The sequence below is a fragment of the Pinus tabuliformis genome, chromosome Q (genome assembly GCF_031772625.1).
Source record: "Pinus tabuliformis cultivar Carrire ecotype Pingquan chromosome Q, CPIR1, whole genome shotgun sequence".
Taxonomy (NCBI): domain Eukaryota; kingdom Viridiplantae; phylum Streptophyta; class Pinopsida; order Pinales; family Pinaceae; genus Pinus; species Pinus tabuliformis.
This window is the reverse complement of record NC_142296.1, coordinates 999,309,942-999,324,429: the sequence shown is the minus strand read 5'-3', so window position 1 is coordinate 999,324,429 and position 14,488 is coordinate 999,309,942.

Sequence of the window (14,488 nt, the reverse complement as noted above, 5' to 3'; positions counted from 1 at the left end):
ACTCAACAAAAACAAATCCATTTATGTACCCGACTACTTAGAAGCAAACCAACGTACATATCTTAAATCATTGAGACATACCTTCGCTGTAACCACAACTCACATGGCACAACCTTCACTGTCACATATTCAGATCATAACATCATTACAACCACAGATCTATCAATGTTAGCTACAAGCATAAACATATGAAGCTAGTGTATTCATTAGTCTTTACTACAATTTGAGATCTATTAGATCTCAATCGTCTCCTTGCTCCTTGGTTCACACCTGTTTCAGATCAAATCACATATATGAATAACTCATTCAATTGCACACACAACACCTTGATCTCCATCCCCTTATATACCTTTTTCCTTAGACAATACCTTGGGTAAATTCTTTGGTAGTGTCGTTAGTGTTTGTTGACGAGATCAAATGAATGTTGTTGCTCCTATTAATCTAGGCCAATCCCATGATAATGACCCCTGGTATCCAGATTTCCATGGTTCATATTCTGTACGCAACTTTTACTTACAAGACATGTGTATGCACGTGACCCTTCTTCACAAGAACCACATATAATTTCTCAAACTTCACTTTTGTCATCCATCTACCACCATTTCTCTATCCATAGCATCTGTACCAATCTACATGAGTTCCACAATCATCATATTATTACAATGTTAACATCAAGTACATCTTTGTCAAATACGTTTCCATCCAGACAAACACATTGACCATAATGCCAACCATGTTAGGTGCGATATCACGGGTATGAAAAGGTAACGATGTGATGCTATAAAAGGTCATGGAATGAGTCATTGGGAGTTCACGTCAACCACCCCCGAATTCTCGCTAAAGTTTCTGATGAATTCCAACATCGGTCAAATGGCTAGAAAAGGGGACATATCCGATTATGTCGAGTTGGAATCTGTGTCAACTAAAGTAGAAGGGATCAACGCTCTGAATGAGTTGAGAATATCGAGTTGTTACCTTTTCTCTTGTTCCCATCGACATGATAACACACACGTCACCTTGTTCATCACATTGGATTTTTAATTGAGGCCTGACCAGAATAAATAAAACGCTCGCCAACACGTACCTTTGCGTTGACAATTATTCTGCATGTAACAACTAGAGCCCCAACTCGCCACGTGTCCTTATTAGTACCACGTTGACATAATAGTTGTGGGAAATCCATATCGATATTAATGCAGGAATTACGCTCCTTGTGATAACAAATCAAAATGATGCGTTGATAAATTGATCACCCAATCCATGAAACGATGCCCGAATCCACCCCATGACACTCCAACTATCAGTTAATATTTTTGGACTCCAATTCAACATAATATTAGGATTTTTTTTTTGAATATTCGATTTAATCAGTTCTTTTTCAGTGAGAGAGTTTTTCATCCCCGTTGAAAGATTATCATACAATATATATGGCCGAAGCCAGCAGATTTTTTACATATCGCCGAAGCGAGCAGATTTTTACGGCATAGCCGTTACAAATATCGCTATAGCGTGGGGGTCATCAACAAAACAAATAAACGCCTCCAGCAGAAATCGAACATGGCTGGAGTGCGAAAGCCATCCACCCCAGCCATCATATCATGCACGTCATGTACTTAATCAGATCATACCCCTACGTGGCCTGCATACAATTTCGTTGACTTTCACGTCCATTGTTTACAAAGCAAACCACGTAAATTAGTGGATTCACCATCATAACAAATGCATTGAACCACAATCTTTTGGATTCAAATATCCACCACAATTTCGATGATCTATTTTTCTTTTAATAGATTCTTCTGGTTTTGTAGATCTAAAAAATGTTTTGGCAACAAGTTGAGGTGTGCCAACTCGTTAAAACAAAAAATAAGAAGTCAAAACGCCCATTACATTTTCCCAAGATCAGATCAACAAAGATTCAACCCAATAACTTATTTTTGGGAATAAATCGAACGACTCGTGAATTTGTATTTAGATCATACGAGGAAGGATATCGAGCACACCGATGGACTCTGCAAAAAATCAAAATGAAATTGATCATCCATCGAATTGATTACCATTTTTTTGTAGGTTGCTTTATAAATAGGAAATTATGTTTTTAATGTAAACAATTCAAGAACTTAATGGTTGTTATTGGTGTGTGATTAACATCTTGAGTATGAGGATCTATTTGTTATAGATTCAGTTGAATGTGAAACCAAAATGCTATGTTGGATGATGCAGAATGGTTGAAGCAAATATTTTGTTAAACACGATCAAAAGATAATTGTAACACTTTCAAAAAAAGGAATTTCATAGAGTAGATTTTGGGCATCAAGGCTCTGGAATTGGTCCTTGAAGGAACCAATCGAACTTTACCGTGAGATTTGCAATATCTTTTCCATATCGTGTTTAAGTAGACGGGGGGATCGATTGATCAACAATTTTGCAGAATGAGAGGAATTTTAGTGCGTTGTTGTAGTCAAAGAATTCTCTGAAACTGAAGAAAATGACAATAATTTTTCTTTTTTCTTTGAAGGGGAGAGGGAAGGAACCATTCTTTACACTTCAACTGTGGATCATATTCTCGTTGTAATTATTTTCCACATGTTTGGATTGTATTTGCAATATGTCCCTTTATAATGCAATTTGAACATTTATCAAATCTGATATTTCGCGCATGTCTATAGCTAATCCATGTGTTTGATCGTGTTAAAGAATTGCAGATCAATCTAATGCGTAGGGAGATATTCAGGACAATATTGTTAATGTCTTGTCTTGTTTTCTTGAAAAGTTGATGAGTTTATATATTGTAGTAATTTAAATGTCTTAAATTACTAAAAATATCATCACTCCCTTAAGAATTAGATTGCCCTTTCTTGAGTTATTCCCGGGATTGTATGAGTTTGGATCTAATAGATAGTAGTGTTATGCTTTATTTATTCGAATATTTTAACGCAAAATTCATTAAAGCGAACTTAAATGTTTTTCAGTTTGTTTAGAAGAAACAATGATTATGATTGTGTCCTTTTTCGTTTCTCTTCAAATTTACTTTGCATTGAAAGGCCACTTATCAATTTTTATATTTCTTTTCGTAATTTTTTATGATTTTTCTTCTCACTAACGTGTTTCACTTCTAGTGAGGACTTTAATGAATTTGTTTCTCACAAGAGGAAGAAACACCAAGCTAACAGAGCCTCAAAACTCATTAAGAGAGGTTATTTAAACGAATTAGGTTGTTTGATGAACTTCATTCCAAACCATATCTCCTTTTTAACATGTCCAAGAGACCCATCAAAAAATGGCGCTAAAAGTAAAGTATTATATCATTTATTCCACGGCCTCTAATTTTAGATTAAATCCTTGTTCTTTGTGGCATCTCAACAGGCACTATAAGGCGGGTTAGAGGACAAGTTGACCTACTTTGAGTCAATCTCTTTTAATTGGCTCATATAAACAATGGCTCCTGCCCAGATCATTGTATTGGAACATGCTTTCAATTTTCATTTACCCAATATTCCCAACGAGACAATTTCCCTATTGCCAAGACTCACTTTTGATGGTGAAGGGAGCATATCTACAAAATATCATATTTATAAATTTTGTTCCAAGTGTTTAAATCATAATATTATTAATCTTAATATTGTTTGCAGATTATTCACTCTCATTTTTCGTGGTTGGGTCAAGTATTGGTTTGAATTTTTTTTGGTTAATTTTGTTCATTCCTGGTCTGAATTTGTAATTGAATTTTTAGCTAATTTTAGAAATGTTTATTATGATGAATTAGGTGAAGAATTGAATTATTTAAGGAAAGAAATGGTGAATAATTAAAAAATTTCACAATTAGGCTCATACATTTTTGTACTAGATTTCCCTTGGAAGAAATGCCTCCTGTCCATGAATGGTTTTGGTATCTTGTTTGTCTTTCAAATGAACAAGATTAATTAATTGTTAACCAATCTGAATTAGAAAGTGATACCCATTCACATGTTAGTTTGAATTTTCATGATGATCTTGAAGATCTAGAAGTTGTAGAAACACCACAATATTTTACGACTTCTTTCATTCTATTAGATCAGGAGCAACATGATATTTTAGAAGATAAAATTAACGCTCCTTATAATACTTCTTCATCGTTATCTTCTTCTGATGAGGAAGAAAATTTAAATAGAGATAGATGTCATTCCCTCCAATATGCTACAATTATTTCAGAAGTGAAAAAGAATGAATGTGAATTTTGTAATCATGTTATCGATAAATATTATCCTAATTTATTTGGACAATTTCAAGATTAATTGTCGGGAGATGCCATCATTAGTCAAAATGTTTACTCCCCATTATTAGCTTAATCATGTTGTGACAATAAACATGACTTACTCTTAGATAATATTTCATGTTTAGATTTTTCAAAGGAGCATGCAATGGAGGTTGATCAGTGTATGCGAGGAGAGGAAAAAAACCCACAAGTAGAGTCATATGAACCTACCATTTCAAGAGATGCATTTCATCTTCTTTATTCTTTTACATGTTGTTCATTGTACCCCGAAATATTTGATAATGCTATGCAACCACACATTTTATATTATGTTGAATTTATTTATGCATTGTAAAATTGTAATCAAGTGCAAATTAATAACAATTCTCATATAGAAGATAAAGGAGAGAATAATATTTCATCCCACGAACCCGTCACTTCTTCTTCTGATCAATTTCTGTAGGGGGTGAAGAAGTAATTTATATATGTCTAAAATTGTGTCCTCTATTGATTTACCTCAATTTTTGTTTGAAGAAGATTCTTGTTTTTATCATAATAAATTATTTGAGATTGAAGATTATAATTAATCGAATATTTTTACTAGTTGCCATCACGATATTAGTTACAAAACTTATACATCAAATGATGATGATTCAAAAATATTGGTTAAGCTAGTTTCTTCATCTCAAATTATTAATTTTGAAATATGAAGGCTCAATAAGAATTATCAAGAAAGAGGGACAATTACTTTTCAGTTTAAAACTATGAAAAGTTCTCATTTTCTTAATGTAATCTATGAAATGGAGCCTATTAATAATACTAAGATTATTTCCTGGATGCGGGTGTACATAGCAATTATTAAGGGGGAGGCAGAATGGGATGGAAAGTGGCCCTGCCACATGGCCATCTGTAACACTGCACTCCAATCTAAAAAATGGATTAACGTCGGTCATAAATGGTGTTAAAGCTGGCGTTGCCTTCAATCCTCCTGCATCTACCCGCCTCGGCTCAGCTCCATGGTGACCTCAGGTGAAATTAATTCCAACACCCCTGTCTCTTATTCTTTGCCCCTGCAATGCCAATGCCCCCAGGCTGCCGCTGCTCCAAGCTCTCGAACCGCCACAGGTAGACGATGCAGCATCCTATGTTACACTGATTTTGGCCCAGGACTTCATTATACTCAAAGCTTGCTCTGCAATCTCATCATCCACTCGGCATCTATAGATAATCCTCCCTCTGAACCATACCCCGGTATAAATTCTCCTACTCCTGGTGTCAACATGCCCAGAACTCGCCATAGAATGCGGAGTCGCAGAGGCAGCAGCAGAGGAGGATCGACGCGACCCCCTCCATCTCCGGCCTCTGAAACCACCTCCTCTTCAGCTCATCAAACTACAAGTCGCTACCCAAACACTCATAGTGGCAGAGGCCATTCATAACCTATCCACCTCCATCCGACGCCCCCCTGCTTCACCACCCAGTGGAATTCCCTCAAATCCACAGCCGCCCCTCCACTCAGCCCATTTCCTCTACCGCGACTCCCTAAACAAACCCGTCATTACTGCCACCATATCCATTACCTTTCACGAGGAGGAGCAAGATACAGAAGGTGGTCGCCACTCCAGAATGACGCCTGCCAGAGTCGAGGGGAGCTCACATTCCATCACCTTCCATGAGGAGGAGCAAGCCACAGAAGGTGGTTGCCACACCAAAGCGGAGCCAATGATGGCCAATAAGAGCACTCACTCTGCAGGAATGAAGCAAAATGGGAAGGAGACGGACCAGGAACATCATGAAGATGAAGACATGGATCCTTACCGTTGTTCTGTCGAGGAGGAACAACCAGCAAAGCAGGCAGATGACACTAGGGCTTCGAAGAAGGCAGATGATGACATGGAGGATTAAAAGTGCTTCGTTATTAAGGAACACTTGTCGTCTCCGCAAAGCACCTAATCAGCCACACAACCCGCCACGTGTTGACTATTCTCAGGTTCTGGGAATTATGCTATTTGGTTCTTTTATGGGGTTTTCAGGAAAACTTGCTGTTACTTGGTTACGTGGTAGATTTTTTGTTTTTCTCTAAAAAAATATTTAAAAATTGTGCGTAATTGCTAGTTTCCCCTGCGTGGGCAGCAAGATAACACTAGTAATCGCATTTTTGATTTGGACTGGTTTCCGATCATGGGCAGTCCAGACTTTGTTTTGTTGTTTTTTGCCCTACACTTTGGCATGGACAAGCACAGGCTAAAGCCTCAATGTACCATATTTTTACAGTAATAGAATTTAGCTTAATTAAAAAAAAAAAAAAAACTAAGATTATTTTACAAGTTTTTTTTCATTACAATTATCATCAGGAGCCATTTTTATCTGTAAGCTTTTTTAAACAGTTCTATGTTAGTACATCTCAGGATATAGGCTTTTGATAGAGTCAGCTGGCTTTACATCAAGATGATTCTCATCCATCTGGGCTTCCCGCATCAGCTTATCACTTGGATTATGGCATGCATTACTTCACCAACTTATAGTATTCTGATTAACGGCGCTGCATCCCATTTCTTCCACTCAGAGAGGGGACTCCGTCAGGGATGCCCCCTTTCCCCCCTCTTGTTCCTATTGGTAACAGAAGCGCTCAGTCGACTCATCATTTCTGCAAAAAGGGAGGGAACTATCCGAGGCTTAAAGATCTCAGAAGCATGTTTTCTAACACACCTTCTGTTCGTGGACGATGTCCTTATTCTCCTTGATGGAAGTATCCGGGACACCTCATCCTTCAACAGAATCCTTAAACTATTTACTCATGCCACGGGAATGGTGGTAAATCAGGAGAAGTCCTCCATCACTTTGGTAGGTACTTCTGTAGCTGAATCATATTTGGCTATGCAGGCTTTTCCATTTATCACTCAGCCTCTGGATCGAGGTCTTAAATACCTTGGATATTGGCTAAAGCCTACAAATCAAAAAATAGCTGACTGGGTGTGGCTTGTCACCAAGATTGAAAAGAAAATATCATGTTGGTACTTCAGATACCTCTCCAGAGCGGGAAGGTTAACTCTGATCAAATCAGTGCTGGAAGCGACCCCTGTTTTTTGGATGGCATTAGCATGGATCCCCCGAAACATCCTCTCAAAGATTCAGAGACTATGCAACAGATACTTGTGGGCTGGAAAGGAAGAGAAGCGCACCTTTGCTTGGATCTCCTGGAGCAAGATTGCTCTCCCCAAGAAATGGGGGGGATGGGGATTAAAGGACCTGGCATCCTTTGCAAAAGCTCTTGCTGCAAAGATGGGTTAGGCGCTGCTGACTTCCCACAGTCTATGGACTGACATAGCATACCATAAGTACATCTGGCCTCTCGACATCATCGATTAGGCTAGACTTCCAAACTGGAACAGAACGGGCATCTCTTCCATATGGAAAGCCCTCCTACACTCCCTCCCCCTTCTCAGAAGCAATATCGTGTGGCGCATCAGAAGTGGAAACAGAGCTCGCATAGGTATGGACCCATGGAGTGGATGCGGAGGTAGACACAGGCTTCCACCGGATTTGATTGCCCTCCTAAACTCCCGTGGCATCAGGGTGCTTGCACAGATTGCTGATCCTGAGGGCTCTGACATACTACACCAGGCTTGGAAATCTGGCACTCAATTAGATATCCCGATCAGATGGCACGAACCCTGGAAAGAATATTGCGATGCCCTCTCTGAATCCCATATCAGAATTGTGGAAGGGCCGGATGAACTCATCTGGCAGATTGCTGATAGTGGGATTTACTCTCCTCGTGAAGGATATAAACTCATCATTAACCACAGAAAGCCGGAAGTGCTAGACAGATGGTGGCACCAGATATGGAAGGTAACTGCATCGCCCAGATCCAAATTATTTTCTTGGTGTGTCCTCCGCAATCGCATTCCCACTGATGAATACCTCAAGCGTAGGGCAGTATCGGGACCCTCGCGTTGTGTGCTGTGCAAAGCAGACACAGAGACCACTGAACACTTATTCTTAAGATGCCCCATTGTTATACAAATATGGCATAATATCAAATTTCACATACAGTACACGGGAGACTGGTCTGGTACAGACCTTATCAGCGCTTGGATAGATTGGGGGAACAAACACAGTGGCTCGAAAATTGTAAACCTCCCTATCATTGTTAACTGGTCTATTTGGAAGTCCAGAAATACAATGATATTTGATGGATGGGAGGCTAGGTGGCCACTCGTTGAAGCTGGCATCATCACAGCATACAACGAATTACCAAATCCTCCTCCCACAAAACTGCGACGGCCGACCCCTCCTCCCAATATCGACATGGGCTCGCCATGGGCTTATTTCGACGGGGCTGCAAACGAACATGGCTGCGGAGGGGGTATCATTTTACACATATCCTCGAGGCACTTCTTTCATATCAAAGTAGGATTGGGGGCTGGCACAAACAATTATTCTGAGCTCATTTCTCTCCGACATCTGTTACATTTTGCACTCAGTCACCAATGCACCAGCATCAACATATTTGGCGATTCTCAGATTGTTACAAACTGGGTCAATAGAGTTACCACATGTCACTCACACACTCTAAATGTATTGCTTGATGAAGTATTTATACTAAAGGATGCTTTTAACTTTTTTCACATCTCTCATATATACAAAGAACATAACCAGACTGCTGACAAGCTTTCCAAGGAGGCCGCGGTGATGGAGAATGGGTTATGGGAAATCACTGAATTTTTGGATCAGCAGGAGCAGAAATACTACCATCGGCCATATATAGACCCGACATATCCTACTGCGGGTCAACAGGCGACATAACATAACAGTTTTTTGAGGATTTGACTGCACAACATGATATAATTTGAAATAGATTGAGGATTGCCAAAAATGGCACCAATTTTGCACAATTTTTGAAAATGTAACAGACAGATATACAGCACAGACATGCAAATTTTTTGTGAAAATGTACAGAACAGTTGGCATATGCTTCAAAGCATCTACATATGTAATCTTTCATATTTATAATGAAATATTACGGATTTTTCCAGTGGAAAAAAAAAAAGTACATCTCAGGATATGGTTTGAGATTGACTTGTTTATTTTTATTTTTGAAATACTCCAATCTGTCTTACTAATTGAGTAGTTTAGAGTAAGCTAATTAGGTTTTTTTTTTGTTTTTTTTTTATTGAATAATGTAGTGATGAGAACATGATAATATCAAGCTAAAAGTGATCCATCAACACGACACCATCAGGGAAGTTTAATTAACTCTCTTTCTTTCGCTTTCTATATTTTTGTAATTATGTTTTCGCCATTCTAAGGATGTGAAACAAGAATATGTTTAGTAAAAATAATAACTCATAATGTAACAACCCTAGTAAAAAATCCATGTAATAAAGTTAACAAAGGAAAAATAATAACCAAGGTAATTGGACATGTATTCCAAGTTGAATGTTGGGAAAAACATAGTGATGGGGATCACTTGTGATTAATTAATGACTATGGAAATGGGCAAAGGAAATGGAAAAGGCTTTGGAAAGGCAAAGTGACATTAATTGACATTTTATTTATGAAAATAATGGATATTAGGAGAAAAGGAAGGTGAAAGGTCAAATGTTGCATGTGAGGAGGAAATTGTAGGAAAATAATGGAAAATGAAGAAAATCGAGGCCTCTATTGTACTATGTAACAACCCCCCAGGCCCCCATTTATGAATTACAATAGCTAAGTTAGAGATATAAATGGGGACCCTTTTTAAATTTTTAGTCTTAGGATAATATAACCTAACTCTAAGAAATTGCCTTGAAAAATCTTGCAAAACAACCCAAGGATGAGATCCTTATCGCAAATCACAAATCGCACTTTTCCATGTGACTATCATAAAACACCTTTAAAAATCTACGATGCGCGATCAAACCTCTCGCTGTGATATCCCGATTATAAGCACCTTGTCATTTCATAAATCGCACTTCGCAAGTAATTAAGCTATGCTATTACAACGCCCATTAATGATTTGCGAAATGTGATATTGTGACAATCGCAATCACATTTCGCCTTATAGAAAGCACAACGCTATATTGTATATATTTGAAAATTGCGATGTGCCAATAAGAACGGTAAGCGTGTGAAATAATTGTGTTTTAAATAAAAAACAAACGAATTGACATGTTAGTAAATATTTAGCAGCCTAAGGAGAACTAATCATTTTCCAAGTTATGCGTAGTTAACGTTGAGTATCTCATTAAACCTTTCTCATGATCTAAGGTCATTTCAGAAATGCTTTCAATCTTAATTTCCCGATATTGTTTGCATTGATATATCTTGTCCATTTCAGGCACTCTACAAAAGACATGTCATTAAGGAAGGTGATGCAGAAACAGACAAAGTAGAGCATTACTGAATTCGAGTTTATAGAGATGACTCCCATATCTCTGATACATTCTGCAGATCTGATGGAGGAGCAACAGCTTGGGAGGTCATTTACAATAGGCTTGAGGACGAGTGTCCTGAGATTACTATTACACTGACTCAACAATACGTTCGAGGCTTCAATTCAAGGATGTTGCCTATTCTTTCTTGCATAGGATAGGAGAGAGGGCTAAAATCCTCCCATACATGGATATGATGAGGTGGGTGGTTGAAAACCTCACCATTAAAGATAGGCAATTCAGGAATTCAAGAAACGAACTCATGGGATCATTCAGAGCAGAGGACATGAAGAAAATGTATCATATACATGATCCTCAAGATATATATGATAAGACATACATGGCCAGCTTCGCAAAGAAGAACCTAGATCCCTTCAAGCTGATTCAGGGCTGGAGAGTATTGGACAACAAATTCAAATTCGACAAATCGGGTATGTATGTTATAGCCTATTTGGCAAACCCCTATAACTATGCAACTGCTATGTTATGTAAACTATATGGGTTGCACAATAATTCTAAGTTTTCCATAGAATGGATTCCTATTATTAATGCCTGCGTTAATTCCGACATCATGAATTGGGCCACCATCCTATCTGATAACCTAGCCACCATCATTATCGAATATCGATAGAAGAGAGCCTCCTCTCCAGAGAACCTTCCCCCCTTCTATTTTAGTGCCTACATTATGGAATCCATTTATTTCTGCGCTGCATTTCCGACCATGGGTTGGAAATGGACCTTACAGGACCCCTACCCTATCCACTTCAGTCATAAGCAAATATGGGAATCCCATTATATACCCCATTTGTATAAGATATGTCATTTTGTTGTTTTGCCCCTGCATCAAATAATTTTCAATAAGAAAGCCCCCAGGTTTCCTAAGAAGCCACAACAAACCTTCTAGCCGTCGGCAAATATTTTATTGAAGAATGGTTCACCTACATTAGGGTTTTTGGTAGCACAACTGACCCACATGTCCTTCCTTTATATGTTTTTTATAAATTGTTAGTAAGGGAAATCGCCCACCAGACCATGGGAAAAGTCCTAACTACAGTCCTCAAAGAAAACAAGAAGTTATCATGGACCTCTTTTCCTGTCAATTGCGGTTCTTTTGCTTTAACAAATTTTAATCATACCATTAAGAAGTCAGCAAACATGGAAGCCCTCAGGCTTCATACATTACTAAAAAGGAAATTCGACCCAAACAAGGTAGCACATAACATCACTATTGCGGTAAACCTCAAGCCATACAACCATGAGGATATTGATTTTGAAGACCTGTTACAATTAGCCAAGTCCTTCGAACAAGCATTCGAATTAGCTAAAGCGAACCTGAGTCCTGAAACTTTTGAAAGATTTCTGGAATTCATAAATGAAAGGCTCGCAGTAATCCCACTGCACTTGTTGAAGATCAAAGATAAGCCTACACCTAGTGTGACTGTTAACAGTGAAGGACCTAGTTCTCGCACAACGTCTCCGGTGAATACTGAGAAAACACCAGATATGGGGAAGGCCCAAGAGACTGATAATACAATAGAGTCCAGCTGGAAGTCAGCCGAGAAATAGGTTCTGAGCACCCCACCTAAAGAAATTAGTTTAGAGGTCAAAGGCAGCAGTGTTATATATCTAGGAAGGATAATATGGGGTACCAAGGGAGGTACCCAAGGTAATAATGTAATAATGGGATGGGTCATAGTAATAAATAAGGTGGTTAACCCATATTATGTAAGGGACCACAAGTAGTTAGTAATAATGTAATGGGCCCATGGTATTAGTTGATGGTATGAGGGAACCATGGTAATGATCCATGGTATTGTATGTATGAGGCCTATATAGAAGCTAGAGACTCCATGTCAAGGAATATTGTCAAGGATTATTGTATGAACATGCATATGGTTTGTGGAGTGTTCTCCTTCCTTAAGGAGTGAATGTATGGTGTTGCCCTACCTTAAGGGTTTGATCAATAAAGAATCATTTCATATTATTTTTGGGATTATTTGCATTATCTTATATTTTCATATCAGATCTATAACAGGTGGGATTAGAGCTCTTTCTTGGGCAAAAGTGGAGAATTTTTTTTTTTTTATTATTTTTTGCAAGATTTCGAGGGCGGCGAGTTTGCAGATCAGATCTATATGTTTTGGTGCAAGATCTGCAAAATCTAATTGCAGATCTGGATTCTTTGTGAAATAATATCCGATTTCAAAACAAAAATCGGTTGAATCGGAGCCGGATGAAGGAGATATCGCTGATCTAAAAATCAGTGGGGTTGCAGACAATTTTTCAGGGCAGCAAGTTTGCGGCATAGATCTGGACGTCCTGGTGCAATATCTACAAAATATAATTGTAGATCTGGATTCTATGTGAAAAAATAGCCGATTTCAAAAAAAAAAATTGGTTGAATCGGAGTCCGGATGAGGGAGATATAGCTGATTTAAAATCAGTTCTCTTTGCAGAAATTTTGGTGACGGCGGGAGAGTTGCAACACATATTTGAAATTCCAGTGCCTGGATCAAGATTACTATCACATGGGTAGATGCAGAATGATTGTTCCATTTCTGAAAACAGGTCATAATAGGGATTCTGAGCAATATTGACGAAACTGTGACAATTTCAAATTTTCGCCAAGTTTGTTCAAAACCCTCTTCATGGCGGGTCTAGGTTTTACAGGAAAAGATAATGGTCCTACTATTGAGGATTACATTAAAAAACAGAAATCATTATGGAAAAACAATTGGAAATGGTGGGTAGTGGAGCTATTTAGAGAGGAGGCAACCACATGGTGGGGATTACTTAACAAAACGAAGTGTTACAACCCGCCCGATGAAGAATTTGAAAAATTACTTTTAGACAGATGGTCTCATGCCAGAAAACAAGATAAGGAGAAACATGTGGGGCTATTTCATACTGGTATATCCTTATTGCAGGTTCATGGATTGATTCAAAAGAAGAAGATCAATGTTTCTATAAATCCTACTTGCAAGCATAATTTCATCAATGTTAATTTGGCAAAACAATTGCAAATTCCAGCAATACACATTGAAAACACACAAGTGGATAATGAGGATGTTCTAGTGTATAAGGATTTGAAGATTTCTATGGATAAGTATGTGTTGCATGGTGATTTTTATACTTCAGAGATGGATAAAATGGATGTTGTTTTGGGATATCCTTGGATGGAATCTGCGGGTACTATCAATATTAATGTGCAGAAGAAATTCCTGAAGCTCTGGTATAAAAAGAAGAAAATTACATTACAGGATATTTCCATCAATAAACAGGTAGAGTACATGGAAGCTGAAGCAGAAGATGTTCCAGGGACTGACATATCAGATGATGAGCCTTTGATGATCGACAATCAAACACAAATAGAGGCTGAAGCAGAAAAGGTTACAGGTACATTAGATGAGGGCTCAGTGGTTGAAGTCATATTGGAAAAGAAGACACCACAACAGGCACCACAGCAGGGTGAATTAAAGAAAAAGACACCGTGGGTTAAAACTTCAACATATCATCACCCACATCACCCCGCAAGAAAACAACCAACAAGATGGCAACCAATTAGCCACAAGGACAACAACCCCCGTATGACAGATAGCGAGGAGCGAAGATCCACCTACTACACATCAACACAGAAGAGCTGCCATGGTCAACTTCCATCTCAAGCGAGTGAGGCACCAGTGAGATCGAGGGTTCACCTTTCCCTTGGATGGCTAGATGCATGTGCATGGTACCAGTGGACTACTCTTTTGAGTAGATCTTATTATTTGTGTTCTTCCCATGTTTCAGGGACGAAACATGCTAAGGGGGGTGGAATGTTATATACCTAGGGGGGATA